Consider the following 10000-nt stretch of genomic DNA (forward strand, 5'->3'; position numbering starts at 1 on the left):
CGAACCTCGCCCGCCCGATCTCACTCGATCTCCCATCCGATCTCCAACCCAGACGAGATGCTATCGTCGGGGGCTCATACGTCGCTGAGCCCCGAATCCGGGACTGGTCTGCTCCCGTTGAGGGAATGAGGTAGACTTTCCAAATTTATGGGGCTGTACATTGGCAGACCCTTTCAATCTCTTAGTATTATCTATCTCTTTCTTTCTTTCTTTCTTTCTTTTTATCTTTCTATCTCTATCTCTCTATCTATCTCTATCTCTATCTCTATCTCTATCTCTATCTCTATCTCTATCTCCATCTCTCTCTCTCTCTCTCTCTCTCTCTCTCTCTCTCTCTCTCTCTCTCTCTCTCTCACTCACTCTCACTCACTCACTCTCTCACTCACTCACTCACTCACTCTCTCTCTCTCTCTCTCTCTCTCTCTCTCTCTCTCTCTCTCTCTCTCTCTCTCTCTCTCTCTCTCTCTCTTCCTCTCTTCCTCTCTTCCTCTCTTCCTCTCTCCCTCCCTCCCTCCCTCCCACCCTCTCTCCCTTTCTCCCTCCCTCTCTCCCTTTCTCCCTCCCTCCCTCCCTCCCTCCCTCCCTCCCTCTCTCCCTCACTCCCTCTCTCTCTCTCTCCCTCACTCCCTCTCTCTCTCTCTCCCTCTCTCCCTCTCTCCTTCTCCCCCTCTCTCCCTCCCTCCCTCCCTCTCCCTCTCTCCCTCCCTCCCTCCCTCCCTCTCTCCCTCCTTCCCTCTCTCCCTCCTTCCCTCTCTCCCTCTATCTCTCCCTTCCTCTCTCTTTCCCTTCTTCTCTCTTTCCCTTCCTCTCTCCCTCCCTCTCCCCCCCTCTCTCTCATTCCCTTTCCCTTTCCCTTTCCCTTTCCCTTTCCCTTTCCCTTCCCCTTTCCCTCTCCCTTTCCCTCTCTCTCTCTTATCCTTCTCCCTTCTCCCCTTATTCCCCTCGTCATCCTTCTCCCTCCCTCCCTCCCCTCATCCCCCCTCCCTCCCCTTTCCCTCCACCTCATGACGCGCAAGATCAGCCAATCACCGTAATGGAGCAAGACAACCCGATTTTAATATGATAACAACGCCGAGGTAAACCACACACACTCTGGCATATTAAACACATCAAGCAGTGTGTATATATATATAAAAAATAAAAATAAAAGACTATGACATGAAAAAAATACTGAGCGTAAATTTATGTTCGTTAAAAAACAAAATAACAGCAATTATGAGAGATAAAATCAAGGGAGCGTGGGGTTCGTTGATTTTAAATTTGCAACATGGACGTCAACTATATAAATGCATTCCGGCACAAACCGCCTCAAACGTACACATGCGCATGCACATTTACATCCGCATGCACACCGACGCACATAGACACATAAACACACAGACACATACACACACACATACACACAGACAGACACACACATATATACATACACACACACACACGCACACACACTCACACAGACACACACACACACAGAGACACACACAGGTGCGCACACACAGGTGTGTGATATATATATATATATATATATATATATATATATATATATATATATATATATATATATATATATGTTTTTAAGTAGATATACACCTTTTTCCTCTATTCATATCACGAAGGATGTTATAATTTCACAGAATACGAATGGCTGTGCAAGACCATTAGACCAGTGAATGCAGGAAGAGGGGGGAGAGGATGTGAACAGACAAGTGCATGAACAGAGATAAGGAAAGAAAGGAGTGGGAGTCGGGGAAGGAGAGGGAGAGGGAGAGGGAGAAGAAGAGGTAGTGGGAAATAAATAGAAAGAGAAAGGGAAAAAGAGAGAGGAATAGGGAGAGAGAGAGGGAGAGAGAGAGAGAAGGAGAGAGAAAGAGAGAAAAAGGGGCAGATAGACAGACAGATTCAGTTGTCCGAATTAGTAAAAAAGAAAAACAAAAATAAATTAAGCAAATCATGAAGGCAAATATTCCATTATATTCAAAGACAATTAATAGCCTGCGTCATCTCAGGGGAAACAGTTCACCTGAACTCAATACTTAGCAAAGACACTTTATTAAAGAAAGAAAACGTAATAATAATGATAGTACATAAAAAGCATCATAACAATAATGAAAATAGTGATGGTAATAATAATAATGATAATAAAGATAATAATAATAATAACAATAATAATAATAATAACAATAATAATAACGACAATAATAATAACAATAATGATAATAATAATGATAATACAAACACTAGTAATAATACTTATCACTATCATTATCATAATCATCAAAACCACATCATCACAAAAACAACAATAATGCTAACAATAAAAACGAATAACTATAATAATAATAAAAAAATATTAGACATCAGCAACAGCTCCAAACAATATCCGAGAAAGGCAAACAACATCACCCCCTCCCCCTCCAAAAAAAAAAAAAACTCTCCACCCAGCCTAAGGCAAAAAATATATAGAGAGAGAAAAATAATAATGACATAATATCCGCATAACATACATGAATAATTACAAATAAATATATAAACCATAAATATAAACTAAAATAAAATAGAATATAAAAAACAACTTCAATCAAATGAAAATAAAAAATAACTTGGAAAAAAACACAAATAAAAGCAACATGGATATAATGAAAATAAAAAAAATAACTTGAATCAAATAAGAAATAAAAAAAAGATATATAAATAGTCCACAAGATAAAATTAGTTCCCAAGAAATGCAATAAACGTCTAGCGTCCTCAGAGCCTTGCCGGGGAAGGTCGAGGAAAAAGAAAATGAGAAAGAAGAAGAAGAAGAAAAAGAAAAAGAAGAAGAAGAACAAGAAGACGAAGAGGAAGAAGAAGACGAAGTAGAAGAGGAAGAAGAAAAAGAGGAAGAAGACGAAGAAGAAGAAGACGAAGAGGAAGAAGAAGACGAAGAAGTAGAAGAGGAAGAAGAAGAAAAAGAGGAAGAAGACGAAGAAGAAGAGGAAGAAGAAAAGAAAGAAGAAGAGGAAGAAGAAAAAAAAGAAGAAGAGGAAGAAGAAAAAAAAGAAGAAGAGGAAGAAGAAAAAAAGAAGAAGAGGAAGATGATCAAGAAGAACAAGAAGAAGAGGAGGAAGAAGAAAAATAAGAAGAAAAAGAGGAAGATGAAGAAAATGAAGAAGAGGAAGAAGAAGAGGAAGATGAAGAAAAAAAGAGGAAGAAGAAGAAGAGGAAAAAGAGGAAGAAGAAGAAGAAAATGAAAAAGAAGACGAAAATCAAGAAGATGAAGAAAAAGAAAACAATAAGAAACAGAAGAGAAGAATGAAAAAAAAACATGAACCATAAAAGGAATGAGTTAAAGGAGGTACTTCGTAGGCATGTTGCCTTCGGACACACACAAACATGATGGAAAGGGTGGGTGTATCTGGGTGCATGTGGGTGTGTGTGGACGTGCGTGCGAGGGTGTGGTTGTGTGCGAATGTATCTTCTTGGTTAATCTTTGCCATTTGGTTAATTCTTTGACTCTATATGGATCTAGTTCTCTTTTTTTCTTTATTTCTTTCTCTCTTTCTTTCTTTTTCTTTCTTTCTTTCTTTCTTTTTCTTTCTCTCTATTTCTCATCCTCATTCTGTCTCTCTCTCTCCTTCTCTTTCTCTCTGTCTGTCTCTCTCTCTCTCTCTCTCTCTCTCTCTCTCTCTCTCTCTCTCTCTCTCTCTCTCTCTCTCTCTCTCTCTCTCTCTCTCTCTTTCTCTTTCTCTTTCTCTTTCTCTTTCTTTCTCCTTCTCCTTCTCCTTCTCCTTCTCCTTCTCCTTCTCCTTCTCCTTCTCCTTCTCCTTCTTCTCCTTCACCTTCTCTTTCTCTCACTTTTACTCATATCTTCACACTTACTTTAACTCTCACTCTTCCTCTTACTCTTTCTCCTACTCTTACTCTCACTCTAACTCTCATTCTTTCTCTTACTCTCACTTTTCCTATCTCTCCCTAGTTATATTAATCAATCTTCATTTCATATCATATTCCTACGTATATATTTACATAATGCACTTTGTATATATACCTACCGCCGAGGCCGCCCTTTCCCGCCCTCATACTACCTCATACTAACCTCAGACTCCGCGTTGGTGTGGGGCGTCAGTTTGGCGGTTGGAGTGTGACGTCACGTGACTTCAAATGCCCACATCCTCTTCAAAAACCGCCCCCTCGAGCCCTGTTGGTCAGAGGTCAGCAGCGTCATCCTACGGCCAGGGTCAAGGTCAAAGTATGGGGGGGTGGGGGGAAGTAGGGGGTTTCCATAGGGGGGGGGTTACATTGTAGGGACTAATGAAGGGGGGGGGGGGGCACGTATATGACAGGGGAGTTGTTCTGGTAACAATGCTGGGTAGAACTTCGGTGTTTGTTGGGGTAATATTTGGAACAACAACAACAATGCAATTATGGAAACAAGAAAAATAAAAACTTTTTCATTATATCAATACATGGATGATAAATACCAAGAGAGTTAATTAACATATTCTCTTTTTTTGGTGGGGGGGGGGATTGGGATATATAAATTAAAATACTTTTATTAGAATTATTATTATTTCCTGAGGGAGCAACTAATGCAAGTCATGGCAGTAAGAGTTCGCCATCAGGCAAGAAGCGGGAAAACACGTCACAGGCGTCAAGGATGCTGTCCGCTACATTCTGACAACATGAAAAAATAAACACACGCAAGCTCACGCAAGCCACCGATTCCTTTTACAGACAAAAAAAAAAAAAAAAAAAAAAAGGAAAACGGGTTCTTCTAATATATTGTTATAAAAACCATGCACTAATTAGTCCTCAATACTTCCACGTGTTTCCCTCCCCGTGACAGACGTTTCAAAGAGGGTTTAGTGTAATGCCATGCCAAGGGCCCTTTGAATCCGCCCGGGGAGCCAGCAGAGGCGCCCTCGTGGCACCGATGAGAGGCACCATTCAGGCGCCGACCTTGCTGTCTCCTCGCGTCTCTCGGATCTGTCTCTGCTTCTTTCATCAGACACGAAGAGGAGAGGAGAACAGGGGGGAAAAAAGGAGAAAAAGAAAAAGAAAAAAACGAGATGGAACCTCGACATGCTGGTAGTAAGAGAGAAGGAGATGCATGTTCTGCATATACCGAGTCTTCAGAAACGTTTCCAGGTCTTCAGAGATACGTTTTTATTCTAATTTTTATCATTATTTGACAAATCACGTGCAAAATGAGTGTTAGGTGTTTCTTGTTATGTCATAACACGAACAAGCATATACACACACACACACACACACACACACACACACACACACACACACACACACACACACACACACACACACACACACACACACACACACACACACACTACGACTCACTACAGTACATTACGGTTCTCCTCATTACGCGAGTGACACCATGACTGTCATGAGCGGCGAAACATGAAAAATAGCGTTACAGTTATCGTCACTCTATCGAACTCATTCCCGGTTATTTTGCTTCGTCTGGCACAGCCGCCGTTAGTCACCGCGTGAAAAATGCCTCGATTAGTAAGGAAATTAAGACGAAATGTCGCCACTGTCAGTGCTCGGCATCGTGCAACCATCAGCCATCTGTCACTAACCACCCACGCCCTTACTCACGCCCGCAAAATATCTACTCAGATATGCTAATAAACACATCTGTAAACAATATACTCTCACACATTGAACCGAATAAATAGACTTCTTCCCTCCTCACCTTCCCCTCTAACAATCCCATTTTCATTCCCATTCCCACTCTCCCTCCCCGTGCCATACTTCCCTTCCGTTCCCACCCCTTCCCCTATCCTTTCCCCTAACCCTATTCCTTCCCTCCCTTCTTCCATTCCCCCTCTCTCAATCCCTTTCCTCCCCTATCCCTTTCCACTTCCCCTCCAATTGCTCCTATCCTATCTTATCCTTTCCCCTCCCCTCCCCTCCCCTCCCCTCCCCTCCCTTTCTCTCCCTTCCCCTTCCCCTCCTATCCTCCCATCCCCTTCCCTTCCCCTCCTATCCTCCCATCCCCTCCCCTCCCCTTCCCCTCTTATCTTACCCTCCCCTTCCCCCCCTCCCCTCCACTCCCCCCTACCCTGACGTCACCCTCCGAGACATGACACATCCGGCAGACAGGGACGGAAGTAGAATCCCAGTCCATCCCAAAAGGAGGGCAGTTTTAGCCTCTGCGAGAACACCAGGAGACTCATGTTGGAGGCGGTAAGAGTGTTTTTATGTGTTTATGTAATGTACATTTAAACAACTGCTAATACATTTGTTTAAATGAATGATGATATAATTGTAGAGAAATATTTAAGATATGTCAAAGGATTAAATCATATATCAACTGACTCGAGTAAAATCAGAGAATGTTTTGGCTTTTATCTTTCATTTCTCATAATCATTGTGCTAAGTATTGCGATTTTGTTTCCTTCAATCACGAAACTTAGAAGAAGAAGAAGAAGAAGAAGAAGAAGAAGGAGTAGTAGTAGTAGTAGTAGTAGTAGTAGTAGTAGTAGTAGTAGTAGGAGGAGGAGGAGGAGGAGGAGGAGGAGGAGGAGAAGAAGAAGAAGGAGAAGGAGGAGGAAGAGGAAGATGAGGAGAAGGAAGAGGAAGAGGAGAAAAAGAAGACGAAGATGATGAAGAAGAGAAGGAGAAGGGAGAGTAGGAGGAAGAGGAGTGGGATGAGAAAAAGGAGGAGGAGGAGGAGGAGGAGGAGGAGGAGGAGGAGGAGGAGGAGGAGGAGGAGGAGGAGGAGGAGGAGGAGGAGGAGGAAGAGGAGTGGGATGAGAAGACGGAGGAGCAGGAGGCTGAAAAAAGAAGGTGAAGGAAAATACGATCAGGAAGAAAAAAAAGGCAAAGAAGAAAGAAAAGGGATAAAATAAGAGAGAAAAAAAAGAATAACCCCCCAAAAAAGAAAAAAAAGAGAAGAAGAAAGCCATAGAAGAAAAAGAAACCGCAGAACCCAACGCGGGCTGGCACGGCTGCAACCCCCCGGCCCCCCCTCCCACACCCCTCCTAGAACGCGAGTATTTATATCCGTGAACCTCAGATCTTTGAAGGAAGTGTCCCAAACATTTAATTTCTGCAAAATGTTGGCACCCCCGAGTAACAGATGTTATAAACGTTTACATAATCGTGGTTGATGTTTAGATGGCCAGAGAAACGCGTGAAACCCCCGCCTCCCCCCCCCCACACTACAACCCCCCCACCCCTACCCACCCCGCCCGCTTCCGGTTGAGAATAGCAAGATGTCGAAAGCTTCTGTCTCCTTTTGGATCTTGAGAAATTCGAATGGAAATCATTCTTCTTCCTTAAAGATAAACGATGAACCTCAGATTCCATTTTCTATACAGAGGGGGGCGGGCGAATGGGAGTGGGGGGAGGGTCGAGCTAAAGAAAACGGATGATGATTCACTACCCAAGCCGTGATTTATCTTGTTCTTCCTACGATACTTTGCCTTCATAACCCCCCCTCCTCCTGCTCTTCCTCCCCTCCTCCTCCCCTCCCCTCCCCCTCCCCCTCCCACACAAACACACACACTTCCTTTACCCGGTCGCAACTACCCCCCACCCCACCCCATCATCATTCCTTACTCAACCCCCACCCACCCATGTTCCTACCCCCAATGCATCTAACCCTGTTCCTTGTGTCTACACCTAGCCACTCCCCCCCCTCCCAACCTCCCCTCTGACCTTTGACCCTGTCTTCCTGCAATATGTTATCGCGGAAGACGTAGAGAAAGAGAGAGAGAGAGAGAGAGAGAGAGAGAGAGAGAGAGAGAGAGAGAGAGAGAGAGAGAGAGAGAGAGAGAGAGAGAGAGAGAGAGATAAAGATAAAGATAAAGAGAGAGAGAGAGAGAGAAAGAGAAAGAGAGAGAGAGAGAGAGAGAGAGAGAGAGAGAGAGAGAGAGAGAGAGAGAGAGAGAGAGAGAGAGAGAGAGAGAGAGACCGGGAATAGGGGGTGGAAGGGGAATCTACCGCAGCACCATCCCTTGGAGCTCCCTTCGAGAGGGGAAGAAGAGAGGGAGGGGTGTGCTTGAGTGGGAAAGAGCAGGAGAGGGGAAAGTTTGGGGGTAAGAGAAAGATTGAGGGAAAGAGGGAAGTATAGGGGGAGGGGAAATTTTTCGGGGGGAGAGAAGCCTATAGGGAGGGAAAGGTCTGGGAGGAAGAGGGAGGGTAATGTTTTGGGGGAAGGGAGGAGGAGAAAGGACAGCATGCAACATCTCCTTCCTGCACGCACGGAGGGCAAGACGTGGAACAAAACACCCGCAGTTGGGTCAGTCTCAGATGCAACAGCGCCTTCACATAACTTCTCATAACAGGCGAGGAATGACAGAGATGGACGACTCGAAGGAATGACTCAGAGATGGACGACTCGAAGGAATGACTCAGAGATAGACGATTCGAAGGAATGACTCAGAAAAGGACGACTTGGAGGAACGACTCAGAGATGGACGACTCGAAGGAATGACTCAGAGATGGACGACTCGAAGGAATGACTCAGAAAAGGACGACTTGGAGGAACGACTCAGAGATGGACGACTCGAAGGAATGACTCAGAGATGGACGACTCGAAGGAATGACTCAGAGATGGACGACTCGAAGGAATGACTCAAGAGATGGACGACTCGAAGGAATGACTCTGAGAAGGACGACAATGACTCCGAGAAGGACAACTTGGAGGAAAGACTCAGAGAAGGACGACTTGGAGGAACGACTCAGAAAAAAAACGACTGGGAGGAACGACTCAAAGGACGACTTGGAGGAACGACTCAGAGATGGACGACTCGAAGGAATGACTCCGAGAAGGACAACTTGGAGGAACGACTCAGAGATGGACGACTCGAAGGAATGACTCAGAGATGGACGACTCGAAGGAATGACTCAGAGATGGACGACTCGAAGGAATGACTCAGAGAAAGACGACTTGGAGGAACGACTCGGTGAAGAACGACTCAGAGGAACAACTAAGGGGAAGATGACTTAGAGGAAAGACACAAAGAAGAGAAACTTGGAGGTCCGACTCCGAAAACGACAAACATTCCGCGAGGGACGACTCGGAGAGGAGCGACTCGTAGACGACGCCTCCGAGAGGATCGACTCCTTTGAATTGAGAGGGGCGATTCGAGAGAGGATGACTCGAAAGAGGACGACTCGATGGAGGACGACTCGATGGAGAGAGGGATCAGAATAATTGGACGGGACTGCGAGAGATCGAAATGGAGTGGGAGTGACAAGTGGGGAGTGGGAGCGGATTGGAAAAGGCCTAGGAGTCAATGGGAGGAATTACTAGAAAATAATTTGGCAGCGATTGGAAAGGACAGGGAAAAGGAATGGAATGACTGACAGATGGAAAGACACGAAAGACTGACGAAGACAAAAAAGATAACGGATGGGCGAGGCTCTCACAATCGAGATGAGCATCAGATGAGTCCGACACGCTCCGTGATTAGTTTAGAATTAGATAACAATTAGTTACATTAACGATTAATTTAATCAACTAACCAATTATATCAATTACTTAGTTAATTGCTAACTAACTGTTGATTATTAATCAACTGATCACACACAGATAATCGTAAATTTCAAATGAATTGTTAGTCTCGTTTGTCACACATGCTACATACGTTAGCGGGATCACAGAGACAAACACACATGCAAAACATAAAACAGTAAATATATTGCCATAAGATTATATGCACAAAAAACAAACACAAGAAAAAGGAAAACCCACGACATAAGGCACATCTCACATACCACATGGATACATTCCACAGAGTCCGTACACAGAAACAGCATGTTGCGAACACACATAACATATGGATCATACAATCACACGGGAAATGTACACAAGAAAACAAAAAAAATATGGAATCGCTTACTCAACAAGTACAGAATTCTAACACATGTTGATGCGTGTGGCTTTTTTTCGTAAGTTAGAATGATTTATTTGCTCTAGTGTGTAGAGCATTTCTTCTGATCCAAAGTTATTGTGAGATTTTAATTATCTTAGTTTTGATAT

General features: G+C 43.9%; 1 protein-coding gene across 1 annotated transcript in view; it reads right to left on the bottom strand.

The window, feature by feature from the left end:
• Positions 1-10000, bottom strand: part of LOC122247109 (protein tyrosine phosphatase Meg) — a gene marked incomplete in the record, with an annotated part of 153626 nt that overhangs the window by 67043 nt on the left and 76583 nt on the right. Inside the window, 1 exon segment of the mRNA XM_086531106.1 lies at positions 4079-4180.

Source organism: Penaeus japonicus, unplaced genomic scaffold, assembly GCF_977035675.1.
Source record: "Penaeus japonicus unplaced genomic scaffold, GWHDUDI00000001_assembly GWHDUDI00000035, whole genome shotgun sequence".
Lineage (NCBI taxonomy): Eukaryota > Metazoa > Arthropoda > Malacostraca > Decapoda > Penaeidae > Penaeus > Penaeus japonicus.